The 14,654-nt window shown below is 49.8% G+C and overlaps 1 protein-coding gene across 1 annotated transcript in view; it reads right to left on the bottom strand.

Annotated features, from left to right (window-relative positions):
• The window catches only part of ESRRB (estrogen related receptor beta), a 123,722-nt gene that overhangs the window by 98,325 nt on the left and 10,743 nt on the right, over window positions 1–14,654 (bottom strand). The window lies entirely within an intron of this gene.

The following is a 14,654-nucleotide window of genomic DNA, read 5'->3' as shown; positions in this document are numbered from 1 at the left end:
ACTGAAATATTGGCTCTTCCTGAGTCTCAAGCCTGCCTGCTTTTGGACTAGAATTACACTGTCAGCTCTCCTGGATCTCCAGCTTGCTGACTTACCCTGCAGATTTTGGGACTTGTCAGCTTCCATAATCATGTCAGCTAATTCCTTATAATAAATCTCTTTATATACATAAATAAAGGGTAGACACACACACAGTCATCCATTGCTTAATAATGAAATGCATTGTTAGGATATTTCATCATTGTGTGAACATCATAGAGTGTACTTACACAAGCCTAGATGGCATAGCCTACTACACCCCTAGGCTGTATGGTAAAGCCTATTGCTCCTAGGTTGCAAAGCTGTACAGCATGTTACTGTACTAAATACTGTAGGTAATTGTAATACAATGGTATGTGTATTATCTACACAAAGAAAAGGTACAGTAAAAAATGCAATGTTATAGTCTTATGAGACCCCATCATACATGCAGCCCATCATTAACCAAAATGTCATTATGTGGCACATGACTACATATCGTATTGGTTCTGTTTCTTTGGCGAACTCCCCAGAAAGCTGTTTCCCCTGAGAGCATCTTGCAGTACTCAAGTTCCACGAATGCTCAAGGAATGCTGTAGCTGAAGGTCAGAATCTAAGAAGGCTGGAGGCCTCCATGCCCCCCCCCACTGCCCAGAAATTGGGGCCACCACCAGCTGGCTGACACTGGGGTGCTCCCTGAAGTAATGTATCCCCATGGCCCCCATTCATCATGGTCTCTTTAATCTGAAGTCTTCCAGGCTATAAAGACCAGCCAGCAATGGGGATTCGGAAGGCTCACTCTTTCATGAATGACAACTCCCAGTCTGTTTTGAGGCTTCCTCTTTTTTTCCCTTTTCCTGTGACACAGGATGTTTAATGCCTTTTCTCCTCTCAACCCTCCCATGTAAAGATTGGACAGTGTAGGGCTCAGTAGTGGCCTGGGCCTGAGCTGTGATCACACCCAGGGCAAAACGGTAAAAGGAGCCCTTCTTCTCACACATGTGTCTGGCAACTCCCTGCAAGAGGCCAGAGCTCAGAGCACAATCAGGGAGAGCAAGACGACTGTGTTCTCAGTGCTGCTCAAACCAGGGAAGAAGTCTTGTATCTCTGGACCTTAGAAGCAGCTGCCTTCTGCACAGTGCAGAAAAGTACAGCACCACGGGGAAGAGGAGAATTCCTGGACTGAATGGAGCCCCACCCATAGAAGCCTGCCTGTTGGAGGATGGCGGATAGAAACAGTTGTTTCCGTGTCTTCACTTTCTGTCCCCAGGTTCCCTACAGAGACTTAAGGCCCAGCTTGAGGACACCTAGTTTCCAGTTTCTGGGTTCTAGGCCAGTGGTTCCCATCTTCCAACCACACGAGATAATTCCCACTCCTGTTCACTACCACCCAAACTGGGACCAATACAAGGTTGACTCTATATGTCAAGTGAGAACATAAAACATGGGAAAAGGCAACCTAGGACAATGATCACATTATAAAAGAAAAACCATTTTCACATCCCTAATGAGGAAGACCCTAACCTGAGAATCAGGAACAGACTTCAGTGGAAGCGGTTCCTTTTGGAAGGCTCCCGACTGTTGTTATTTCCCTCATTTTGTTCAAATCTGCAACAGTCTTCAGATTGAAGTCCATCTGCCACTATTCAGAGTTCTCTGCCCTGTGCTCTTTCTCCCCAAATTATGTTCTCAGCTAGCTATTTTCTTATTCAAAACTTCTAAATCACTACCTTTCCCAGAATGGCTTCTCTAGAAGTTTTCCCAGAAGGAAAATGTCAAGGGACAGCAGTACAAGAAGTACCCAGCTGAAGGGCTCCCACTGCCAGGCTAATTTTCAAGAGCAGATGAGGTATCAGGAGCAGGAGGGGGGTGCGTGTCTGTCTTCCCTTCTGCCCCCAGCTAGACTCTTGAAAGCGCTGGCTCATTCGGCCCTCCCAGCCAAAGCAGCGTGGGTTCTGTTGGGTAATTTGCAGGTTTGGCTGGTAAGATGAGAAAGGTATAGGCATCTTGCTGGGCCATTATTTATTCTGCATGGATCAGGGACTGAGCCTGACCTGAGATGGCCACAATTACCCCAGTTCGGCTGGACACCTATGTGACCTCCCACCAAGTTTGCTCCTCCAAACGGCAGCAGCTGGTCAGGAGTAGCAGGGTGTGACTGCGAAGTCAGGAGACCATTTGTGACCAACCGATATTTATACACCCCGGTGAGCACTGTCCCCTTCCTCATGGTCACCTTGGGCATCTCTTCCCAGTTCCCAGTATGCTGACTTTGGTCAAAGCATTTTTGGAGCTCCTCTGGGAGCTGCCTTTCAGGCCAGATTATCTGAGAAATAGAGTCACATCCTCACTTTCTTTGTAATCAAAAATCGCTTTGCTTAGCTCTGTCACCCAGCTAATTCCCTAGTCTTGTCTCCAAATGACCTCGGCTGCGTTAAACATTAAATCCACCCCCAATGGAAGAAGACTTGCCATCAGCGAGCATATTCAAAGGGGATGATGTGGGTTCTGAGGGCATAATGAGGAGGAATGAGCAGCAGGGACATTGCTAGGAAGCCTCCTGGGGTGCACATCCAACCTGTGTTGGCTGCTTGATTTCACCTAGCCTAGCATTGACCCAGGGAGTTGGGGTTCTCTTATCCTCATTAGGCAGATGAGTACACAGAGGCTCAGAGGCTAAGGGGCTTGTCTAAAGATCACAGAGCAATACCAAGAAACCTTTGGACTCTGTCACAGGGAGCTTCCTGATGGATTGTCAAAAGCATAGGACTTCTTTAAATAGAGATACGTATGCACTGGTTAAAACACACAGCTCACTAGCAAGCCATCCCAGTCTCCCCTTCACACAACCATAGGGACCTTCCTTCCCAGACCATCCAGATCTGCTGTTTGGACCTATCTGCAAAAGAGGCAGGCTGCAGCCAGGGGACAGGTGGTAGCTTCAGTCCCCAACTTACTGAGTCCAGCAAGACACTTGGGTCTCAGGGTCTCCATTAGGAAAATGAGGATTAAAAAAATCCCTAAACCACCTAGCAACTGCATCCTTTCTCTCACCTCCTACAGTCCCCTCAACAGACAGAGAGACTGAACCGAATCAAATGCAGGATGGTGGTGGTGAGTTGGAACTTAGGAGGCAGGCAGACCTAGGCTGGAGTCAGACTCCACCATGTACTAGCTTAGCAACCTGGGCAAGGCACACAGCCTCAGTTTCAACACCTGTAAAAGGAGGAGCAGAAGAGCTTCTACCTCACAGGGTTGTCACAAGTATTCAATCAGCATGTGTATCTGGGACCTGGAATGGTTGATCCTGAATGCAATGCCCAATGTCAGTCAGCCTCTTACCCCATGTGTATGCTCCCTTGACTGCCTAGAGAGGCAGTCCTCTCCTCTGACCCCTTCCCCCACAGCCTTACCCTCCTCCCACCCTCTGCACCCTGCCAAGAAAGGGCACTGTCTCCCTACTCTAGGGAAATACAAATGAAAGGTGACAATGTGGTAAGCAGCAAAGCAGAGACCACCTCATTTCCAGGCTGCCTTTGAACTCTGATGGGGGAAGCAATAACAAAAAGTGGACTCAGTTTCCAACAGAGCAAGAGATTGAAATATGGGGGAACTATTTGTCTTCCACGGGTGTGTCCAGCACAGTGGACTCTGGAGGTGGGTCTAGGTTTAAATGCCAGCTTTGCCTTGTGTTAGATCTGTGACTCTGGGGGTGCTCCTCAACCTCTCTGAGCTCCCATTTTGTCACCTGGAATACGAGGAAAACGCACGTGCCTACTTTGCAAGACAGTTGTGAGATTCAAAAGTACTAACTGGGTAACGCACGACACACTGTGCCTGGCATATAGGAAATAGTTCGATGCGTGCCAGTTAGCAGGGCTATTGAACGAATTTTCCAACAAAGCACAAGCTGGTGTAGGAGGCACTGCCCCATGTTTGAAAGGCTAGACATAAAAAAGTGAGAGGATATCCAACGAGGCCCTGCATGTGCCCATTCTCTGTTCCTCATTGTTATGAAACAAAAGGGTTTATTCAAAAGGGGAAAGTGTGCAACAGAGACTGCAAGCCCCTGGCTGCTGTTGTATCTTCTATAACCTTCCAAACAGGTCAGCTTTGCATGCACATACCTCCTGCCACAGGCCACTTTCTGCTCAGGAGGTAGTGCATTTCTGAGTACCAAACCTCCAGGTTAATCAGAAGTCCCCCTTTTTGCCCCAAACTGTTATTCTTTTAAATGTTTTATTACTTTTGAAAAATAGAGACAAGGTCTCGCTACATTGCCCAGGCTGGTCTTGAACTCCTGGTCTCAAGCTATCCTCCTGCCTTGGCCTCCCAAAGTGCTGGGATTAGAAGCATAAGCCACCATGCCTGGCCTGCCCCAAATTATTTTGTCCCAATTTTTGCCCAAATTTTGTCCAAGAAATCTATTTTGGAATTACTTTAAAGCCAGCAAGCCCAGCCTTCGTAAAGAAAATATGAATCTGTGACTGAAGCTGAGATTCCCGGGGTAAGGTCAAACTCCACATATTACTGACACCCTGGATGGGGTACCTGGCACTTTGGCTGTTTTGCATGGGCAGCATCAGAGGGCAGAGAAGGAAAGTCAGAGCTGGTCATGCCGGGAGGTTCTGCTGCCCAGAATGGCCCTGGGGGACTGGCCTGCTGGGTGCCGTTGACTGGAGTCTTGGCTGCTAGGGGGTCCTGGGTCACCTCTACAAGCCCCCTCCTGAGGCATCTGTAAGATGGGGTGCTCAGGCCCCACAGGCAGCCTCTGGAGATACGAGCCCTATCTGTGACCTGAATCCAAAGGCCCAGCCAAAGGAATAACAATTAGAAATATCACCAGATACACTCTCTTTGAAGTGTCCCAACCTGGGGAATTGGTGTCAGAAGACACACAGAAAAGCCAGATGGTATTTTCCAGGGTCATGGTCCACCATGGAGTGAAGCCCAGGAACCCTTTCATGTCCTTTCCCGAGTCAGTCCGTGCCCGGGCGGCTGGCGTGGGAGGAGAGACCGCAGAGACACAAGATTAATGGCTTCCTGGGCAGGTGAGCAGCCACCCACTCGGGCAGTCACGATCCTCCAGCGACTCCCTCGGCCTGACTCCATGAGGCGTGAAGTGGAGAGAGAATCCGGTGGTGAGGCCAACCCTTGCCAATGCAGGCCGAGCCCGGCTGCTGCATCTGCCGCCAGCGCTGGCTCCGGGAGTCGAGCCTCCGGGCTAAGCCTCTGTCTGGGTTTGTCCTGCTGCAGGCAGAGGCGCAGGCTTGGTAGGACGTGCACTGCAGGGGACCAGGGGAGTTGGTGGGCAGGCAGCTGGAGCAGGGACAGAACCCAGCTTCTAGAGGGCTGTCTGTGCAGAGAGCCGACTTCCAAGTTTTCATAAGGACCCCTTGTATTTCAGTGTTTTTCTTAGGAAGGTTTATTAGTTGCTGGCTTGTTTGCTCACACTTGGTTCCCTTAACTTACACATTAAAATTGTTTTCATTATAGAATACGTACGTACAATCAAAAGAATCAAAGTTAAAAGCAAAAATCTCTCCCATTACCAGGATTCTTAAGCCCATTCCCTACAGCTGATTCAAAGCACAGGTTTTTAAAAAATATCTCTTTCCACAAGTTTCAAAAGCATACACCCAGCATTTGGAGCTTAAAAAGCCATGCATGTGATTTTACCCTATCTACTGTCCAGCTACTTGTTTTTTATTTTTACTCAATTCTATGTTGCCTGTATTTTCATCTCAGTCCACATGAACCTAGGAAGGCTGTTTTTTGGATACGGAGTCTCGCTCTGTCGCCAGGCTGGAATGCTGTGGCGTGATCTTGGCTCACTGCAACCTCCACCTCCCAGGTTCAAGGGATTCTCCTGCCTCAGCCTTCTGAGTAGCTGGGACTACAGGCACGCACCACCACGCCCAGCTAATTTTTGTATTTTTAATAGAGATGGAGTTTCACCATGTTGGCCAGGATGGTCTTGAACTCTTGACCTTGTGGTCCACTTGCCTCAGCCTCCCAAAGTGCTGAGATTACATGTGTCAGCCACTATGCCCGGTTGAAGGCCTCTTTTTAATGCCAAAGCATTTCTCGATCACGCCCCCCACCCCAAGTACCAAGTATCATAATCTTGGACTTTCAGTCTTCATTAGGTGGAAAAATATATCATAACTCCTAATTTAGCAATACTTTAAAATGAATTTATAATTTTCTTTTGAATGACCATAGCCATGTTTACAGAGAATGCGTGGGGTATCTCTGGCTTTGTAAGGCTGACAGTACCCTGCATAAAAGCATTTTGCAAGCATTATTTTATTAAATCCTTTTGCAACCCTGTAAGAGAAGGATTCTTATTCCTGCTTTTCAGATGAGGCCAGCCTGCGCAGGGAGGTTAGGTGACTTGCCCCAGGGTACACAGCAAGGGCGAGTTGTCAGCTGAATTCACACCTGTCTGACATCAAAGGTCCTGCTTGCTCTGCGACACCACACAGGGGCTGTCTATTCCTTCGTGTTCTTCTAGTGTGGGCCGTGAGTCAGGAGGGACTCCTTCCTCCACACGCCCTGCTGCGGTCCCTGGGGAGCCAGTGGTGTTCAGATCCATGGTAATATTGCCAGACCTTCAAGTGACCTCAGAGCCGGGATGGCCAGTTAGGTACTGACCTAGGACACAGGCTGGAGTAGCTGGGATGCTGCCTGGCAGCAGGGCAATACATTCCTATTTCTGTACCGACCATGGAATGAGGCCCCGGGAAGGCCAGCGTGAGCCAGACAGTGCACAGTGCACACGGCTTAATTCTCATGTAGCTCTTACCTCTCCATCTCCTCCTCCCACGGGGCAAGGGGCTGACTGTCCGAAATGGAGAGCTCCTACTGAGGTCACCGAGGGCAGAGAACAGCCTAAAGGGATGGCCCAGGGAGAGAAGTGAGGGGCCCATGGGCCCACATCGGGAGATGACGGCAGCAAAACCTGCGAAGGAGGCCACCTCGCCCAGACGGCCAGTTCATCTTCCCTCCTACCAGTTTCCCTCTATCAAAATTCTTTTTCTCTTTTAATTTTCTCACATGGGAATGGTTTGTGTCAGTCTGTCCAGCCCTCCTCTGGCTCTGCGTGGCTCCTGCAGTTTCCTCGCCCTGCCCGGCCTGAGGTGGGTATGCAGTGACACTGGCACAGTCACATCAGTGATCTGCACTGCCTGGCCAGAGGCTCACCATTTAGATACTCACAGCCAAAGGGTCAAAGAGGCCCTTAATGCAGCTGACAGCAAATGATTTGCATCCACAAGATGCAAGACAGCTCTGGGTAAAGGTAAAGAGGCCAAGCCCTGGGTTTCCTTCTGCACCTAAGCTGCAGAACTGCACCCAAGGCCCTCACCAGCTCAAGCTCTCAGTTTTTTCATCTGTAAAATGAGGGCGCTGAAGCCAAGGAGTCTCCCTCCCAGCCCCCACAGGCTGCGTCCTCTTTGGGGAGGAGAGTACTGGCCACATGAGGTGCTCAAGGGGCACCAGGGATACCCTTCAGTACAAAAGGCCCAGAAAGAGAGGAGGCAAAACGTATGAGTAGCCACAAGATGCACTTTGCACAGCGCCTGGCTCATAGTGGGCAGTCAGAAGATGTTAGCAAATATTACTATCGTCTTGAGCATCAGCAAATAGAAAAATATAGGGAAACTGGCCTAGGACGACAGAGGCAGGGATACAGGGCTAGAAAGAAAGAAGGATGGGGAAAAAGAAAAGAGCCCAGCATCAAAGAGAAGCTGGTTTTGCCTGGAGTGGCCAAGTCTACCTGTTACAGGCACAATCTCTGATCTCATTCATGTGACCAGGAACTGGAAGTACTAAAACTAGAATCCAAAGTGTTCTAGGCTGGGCACAGCGGCTCATGCCTGTAACACCAGCACTTCGGGAGGCTGAGGAGGGCATATCACCTGAGGTCAGACCAGCCTGGCCAGTATGGTGAAACTCCACTAAAAAAAAAAAAAAAAAAAAAAAATTAGCCAGACATGTTGGTGCATGCCTGTAATCCCAACTACTTGGGAGGCTGAGGCGGGAGAATCGCTTGAACCTGGGAGGTGGAGGTTGCAGTGAGCTGAGATCATGCCACTGCACTCCAGCCTGGGGGACAGAACGAGACTCTGTCTCAAAAAAAAAAAAAAAAAAAAAAAAGAATCCAAGGTGTTCTTACCAAGAAGACTGTAGCCATGGAGTCCCTTGCCTCAGCCATCCTGGGGACCCCAGGTCCTCTCGCCCTCATAAAAATGCCTCTGATTCAAGTCTTGCAGGCATCTGCTGGACACGGGCAACTGCTTGGAAACAGTTGCCGGCACCTGGCCACACTCTTCACCTGGGCACGGACCAGGGGACCTCTCTCCTGGCTGCCAGGGGCCTCTATGTTCCGTGACTGCTCTGATCCCAGGTAATGCTTTTTCTTTGCAGTAAATGTATTTCATGCAAAGTCTTGATGTCATAAAATGTAAAATTTTTAACATAAAATACACTTATAGACCAAAAAAAGAGATCCATTGTCAGACCATATGTGACTATTTTTATTACTGTTGTTGCCATGCAAAAGTAGCTGGCACAGAGGAAAGACTTAGGAGGCTGCAGGGCATGGAGAGGAGTGTTGTGAGCAAGGTGATGGCCAAGACTGCACGTAGGGACGTCTACTGGAGCTATGGTGGGGGCACTTCCCCAGGCAATAGGTCTCTAGGGGAGGGCCCATCAGGTTTCCAACTGTGGCCTCACGTCAAGCCTACAGGGTCTCCTGCGAGCACTCTGCTGGCCAGGCATGGAGTTGGGTGGTCAAAGAATACAAAAGGGAGATAAACCCACAAACCCAAGCCCACGTGTGTTAGATCCTGGCTACAGCACCTCACAGACCAAAGCAGGCCTCCCTCTTTGCTATGCCCCAAAGGCTTTGCACAGGAAACCGGCCTCTGGTACCTCCCCGCCCCACATGCCCACACAGAGGCCTTCCCAGGGCTGGCCACAGGCCCTGGGTTCCAGCTCACACATACGGACCACCCCCAAGTGGCTCTTCTCTGTGAAGGCCAGTGGCCATGCAGGGCTACTGACCCAGGGAGCAGCAAGGAGGTGGGCCCGCCCTTCCCTCTTCCTCATTCTTTCTTGGCAAATGAAAGCACTTCTCTCAGCACGGCATGAACAGATCCCAACACTGGCTCTTCCAGGTGTCCTGACCCTCTCCACAGCCGTACTGGGACGAGGCCCTGGTGGCAGCCCCCGAGCCACATGCCTGTCTCAGGGCCTGCACTCCCCTTTCCTGAGCCCAGGATCAACTGAATAGTTCAGCCTGAGACCACATTAATGTGTTGGGAGAAACATCAGGAGGTTGGCCTGGAAAGACAGAGATCTGTGATAGAAACAGTGGGTTTTCTGGGCCCCTGGAATTCTGAGCTATTTCAGGCAGACAGACATGAATGTGCATCCTGGCTCTTGAAGTGGATCCACTGCGCCACCTTGGGCAGTGACTCAACTCCTCTAGACCTCTGTAAAGGGGGAACAGGACTCCCTACTTAGGTATTACTGTAAAGATCAAAGACATCAAATGCTAAAACAGTAGCTTCCTTCCCCTCTAAGTTGATAAATTCTAGCACTCCCCAAAATCTACTCACAGAGGCTCCTAGAGCCCAGGGACCCTGTGGCGCTGTTTCTCGGATATGCCCCTGCCTGCCAGGGCCGCTGGCTCACTCCCCCACACACCACTCTGCACTCTGACTCAGGAACACAGTGCCCCAGTGTCTCTGCTTCTGCGGACATCCCGAAATATCAGCAGCCAGAGCAGGGCCTGGAGGCCCCTCCCTGCCCTGGGGCCTGCTGAGAGCCACGGGACCCACTAAGTACTGCAGTTACTCAGAACAGAAAGCCTTCGAAGAGCTATCAGGCTCTAAATGAAGGCTGCTGGGATAGTGTCGGCAGAAAGAAACAGAGTTCTTCAGAGAGTCCAGACACAGGTTAGGTAGGAAGTTGCTTCCAATTAATGAGTTGGAGCCTGGCGAGGTGGTTCCTCAGCCCCCTCTAGGCCCTCAACCCCTTGGATACTCACCCCCATGCCTCAGCCATGTGTGCCTTGTTGTGAATTAGAATAACTAGGTTCAGAGCCCACCCACCTCCTCAACCAGGCACTCTTGGACAGTGAACAACCTGTACAACTGAACAGGTAACCCACCAGTGGTTCTCCCCAAAGCACAGATTTTCTCAAAATGTATCTAAACTTCTACCTCGTGTTTACTGAAGGCTCCTCCATGACTGACCCTGTGCTGCAGACGAATCAGAACCAAATGGGCCCTTGAGGAGCTCAGGGTAAAGTGAAAGACTCCCATAGTGAGGTGGGAAAAAGGGCTTCAACTCTCAAGGCTGCTTTCTCCTTGGGAAGGCCACTCCAAAGGGCATTTGTCTACAGACCAGGGATTCAAAGAACAGGAGACCCCAGCAATGAGCTGCAGCTTCTGGCCTGTACAGCATGCAGATGTATGCATTGCCAGGGGTCTGTGGGCTTGTAATGCACTTACCATTGGAAAAAGGGCTGGGCTGGGAACTGTGTGTATCTGAGTCACTGAGCTGCCCCTTCTGATGGCAAAGGTCTGAACCTGAAGCAATTTCCAGGTAACAGAGAGATTAAGTGCAAATCCTCACTCCAGGGGCCTGTGTTGGCTGGGACCCAGGGAACCTTCCATGGAGGAGTCTAGAAAAGCCCAAACCCCATCTGGCTCTTTCCTGGCCTCTGCTGTCCTGGAGGCTGCAGACCAAATCTTCTCACCTTCCCACTTTGCTGTAGCATCCCAAGAAACCACAATGCGGCCAATGTAACCTCAAGTGTGTGCTCCAACTCAGGATTGGCCAGGAATATTTTCTCCACTCGCAAAGCTAGAGGAGCCCTTGCCTCCATGGGCATGACCACACAGCCCAGCATTTCCAGAGAGGGCAGCTGCCTCCTCGCAGGGTCCTGGGACCCCGCTGCAGTCACACACAGAGGCTCCCTTCATGCTGCAGCTTGGCTGTTGTTGGTATCTGCTCCATTCCTCTCCTGACCTCACCTGTGCCTGCCTCACCTGTTCAACCATGTTGTGCCTCTGTGGCCTCATTTGCTCACAGGGCCTGGGGCACAATCCTCTCACGCCTGGAGGCTTAAGCATACCTCTCCATCAGGGTCTTTCCCCTTGGAAAATTCATGGTTTTCACTTCCTGCACTTAGCTCCTCAACTTAAATCCCACACACAGGGGTCCTGTAAGGAAAAGACATGAACCTTACGCTCTAGAGATAAAACTTCCATTCCCCTACCTAGCACGTCATCTGTTTCCATAGGATTTGGATAGGGGCATGACTGGAGCAATGAGAAGAAATACTAAAAAGAGCTAATATTTATTGAGCACCTACTGTGTACCAATTTCTGCTATAAGTAGCTTATGTTTATCAAATTTTTTTTTTTTTTGAGACTGAGCCTCACTCTATTGCCCAGGCTGGAGTGCAGTGGTGCAATCTCGACTCACTGCAATCTCCACCTCCTGGGTTCAAGTAATCCTTCTGCCTCAGCCTCCCAAGAAGGTGGGATTACAGGCACCCACCACCACATCTGGCTAATTTTTGTATTTTTAGTAGAGACGGGGTTTCACCATGTTGGCCAGGCTGGTCTCAAACTCCTGACCTCAGATGATCCACCCATCTCTGCCTCCCAAAGTGCTGAAATTACAGGCGTGAGCCACCACACCCAGCCATGTTTATCAACTTTTAATATTTACAGCAACAATATTAAAGATCACAACAGAAGAGGAATCTGAGACACAGAGAGATTGAGTCATTTATCTGGGGTCACAGAGCTGGGATGTGATGGAGCCAGTGCAGTGGTGTGGTAATAAATGTTTAACAACTAGCTGGGGGAAGGCAGATCTGTAGCATTTGCCAATTTCTGTGGTGTAAATACTCCCATGGAGGCCGTTCGCAAACTACCAGCGTGTCATCAGAGAATGCAGGCTTGGGAAGAGACAGGAAGCAGCTCAGCATCGCATGGTTTTTTCACCATACATTAGGTGTAAATTGACTGCAAGAACGTAAAGTGAAATGTACTAAGATATGAGGAAGTGAGGAGTGGTATCTATTACCTTTGTTTTTAATACAATGTATTTAACTATAAGTTTATACCATTTAATTTTTAATAACGATTGTGTTTGACCATCAGCCCACAAAACTGCTGAATATTTAACAATGAGCTCTTCTGAGCTGGTTTGAGCTGGTTCCAGAACACCATTGGGACCAGGATTTCAACTCAGTCTGGAGCTAGGGTTTTTCCTCCTAACCACGACACTAGACCGCCTCCCAGAAGGATATAATGCTTCCCTAGCCAGAGCTGCCTCCATGGCTCAACCAGGGCAAAAGATGTAGCAGAACCAGTGCTCTCCTGGTTACCTCTTCCCAGGCCCTTTTTTCTTTCTCTTTTCCCCCAAGGGCTCCCCTTTAACTGCTTCCAATCCCCTCAGGTTAGCTCGACCAACATTTATTAAACACCTACTCTGTGTCACCAGGGACACAGAGATAAGCCTGGACTCTAGGACCTCATGATCTAGGAGAAAAAATAAGCAAATATTCAAATCCAACAGATTGTAACCCAGTCAGGGGCATGAGACAGAGAACAGCTGCGAGGAGAGAGACTAATTCCCCCAGGGAGAAGTCAGGGATGGCTTCACACAGAGGGAGATACCTAAGCAGGGTTTTAAAGGATAAATAGAAGTTTGCTAAGCAGACCAGAGTAGGGGGAAGCAATATAAGAAGGGCCAGATCTGAGGTGTATACATAGGTAAAAGTTTTCCAAATGTAGGAGGGGACTCAACAATGAAGAGCGGGAGGGAAGAACTGAAGATATGCTCCATATCTTGGCTTGGGGGGGTCCCTGCCTCAAGAGACATGAGGAGAAGCAGGTTTGGAGTGTGATGCTGTGCACGTGCTGCTGTGTGGTGCCTGCGGGATTTTGCACGTGCTCCTGTGTGGTGCCTGCAGGAATCCAAGACAGGCACCAAGGTAGGGCACTGAGTCTCAGACTTGGGAGCCGTTGGAGAATGGGCGATAAGAGAATGGTGGGAAGACATGGAACAGGAGAAAATGCAAGCTGAGAAGAGGGAAGTCGGCTTCAAAATATGTTTATGATAGACTCCAGGAGAGGCGTGGACAGGATCAGATCACTGGGTGGCCTCCAGAGGCTGGGCATGGGCCCTTGGAGGATGATGTCAGTAAGACCAAAAGTTCCTTTCTACAGCTTTCTCCTGTGCCTAGGACAAGGATGGAAGCTGAACTGGGGGATGAGAGGTCCGACTCTGTGCAGCGATTCTTCCACCTTGTTTTTTTTAGAACCAAGACATGGGTCTTGGTCTTTTCCCCCTCCACCCCCACCTCAAACTTTGCCCAAGTGTTAGATCCACACAGTGTTAGATGGGGCATTCTGAAGACAGGAATTAGGAAGCTGAAATTCTAGATGCAATGAGCGACACATAATATGGGGGTGAGGAGTGCAGGCACACAGCCAGACTGCCTCTGTGCAAATCCCAGCTTTGTCAGTTGTGTGACCTTGGGCAAATGACTTAATGTCTCTGCACCTCAGTTTCTTTACCTGTGAAATGGGGGATGGTAATAATACCTACTTCCTAGGATTGTTGTGAGGAAGTGATGATTTCACACATGAAATATTCTTAGGACAAATCCTGACACACAGTAAATACTCAATAAATGTCAATTACTACAACTATTACTATTACAATCGCCCATCTCTGGCCTTACACTTTATATTTAGCTCTCCTATCCACCCTCAGACACTTTTCTTACATCAAATCCTAAAATGATCCCCTAGAGAATTAGGTGGCTTGGAGAAGAGCATCTGAACACCAGTATCCGGCTCTGAGAATCATGCTGGCTGCACGGCTTCTGCATATTCAGCAGCTGGAGGGCATTCTTCAGACCGAATGAGACCAGAGCACTTTCCAGTCCATCTGGAGGTCAGGCAAGCCACGGAGGCAGCGAGTGTGTTGTGCGTAGGTGTGCATGTGTGCATGCTGGGGCTTGGGAGGAATACCACACTACAAGGCAGCTGCAGTGCTAAATTGCATGGAGCAGGGCTCGGAAAGATGAGAACCACAGCTGCTTTCTAAAGCCAGGGTCCTGAGCTCACTCCTGCGCTTCTGAAGGCTCACCCCCAGGATTCTCCCTGCAACTTCCCACCAAGGGAGGGCTCTGTTACAGAACTGTCACCCATGGGGTGCAGTGCCAGTCAGTGCCTGTAGGGGGCTCTAGAGCTCTTCCATTCCCCGTACCCTGGGCCGTGAGGGCACCAGGCTTAAAACAATGGTTATGTTTACCAGGACTGTGCGACTGTGCTGTTCCGAGAGTTGAATGAGGGGAAGCTGGGGTCCGCTGGTACCCTGTTGGCGAGCCCTGGTTCATCCATGCTCTCAACTAGCTCTGCTTCAGGTTTGGAGTCCTAATCCTCCCTGCTCCACCACCTGACATTGACATGGGCTGCTTCCCCTCAGCCTCCTGGGAGACCCTCCCAAGGGTCAGCCTCCGGTCCTTGTGTGGGGAGGTAGAGAGAGCTGCTGCTTTGGCCTCCAAGGTGAGGTAAGGGTGACTTCCAGTTTCGGGG

The sequence above is a fragment of the Theropithecus gelada genome, chromosome 7b, assembly GCF_003255815.1.
Source record: "Theropithecus gelada isolate Dixy chromosome 7b, Tgel_1.0, whole genome shotgun sequence".
In the NCBI taxonomy this organism is placed as follows: domain Eukaryota; kingdom Metazoa; phylum Chordata; class Mammalia; order Primates; family Cercopithecidae; genus Theropithecus; species Theropithecus gelada.
Note: the sequence above shows the minus strand (reverse complement) of the source record. Positions and strands in the feature narration are given on the sequence as shown.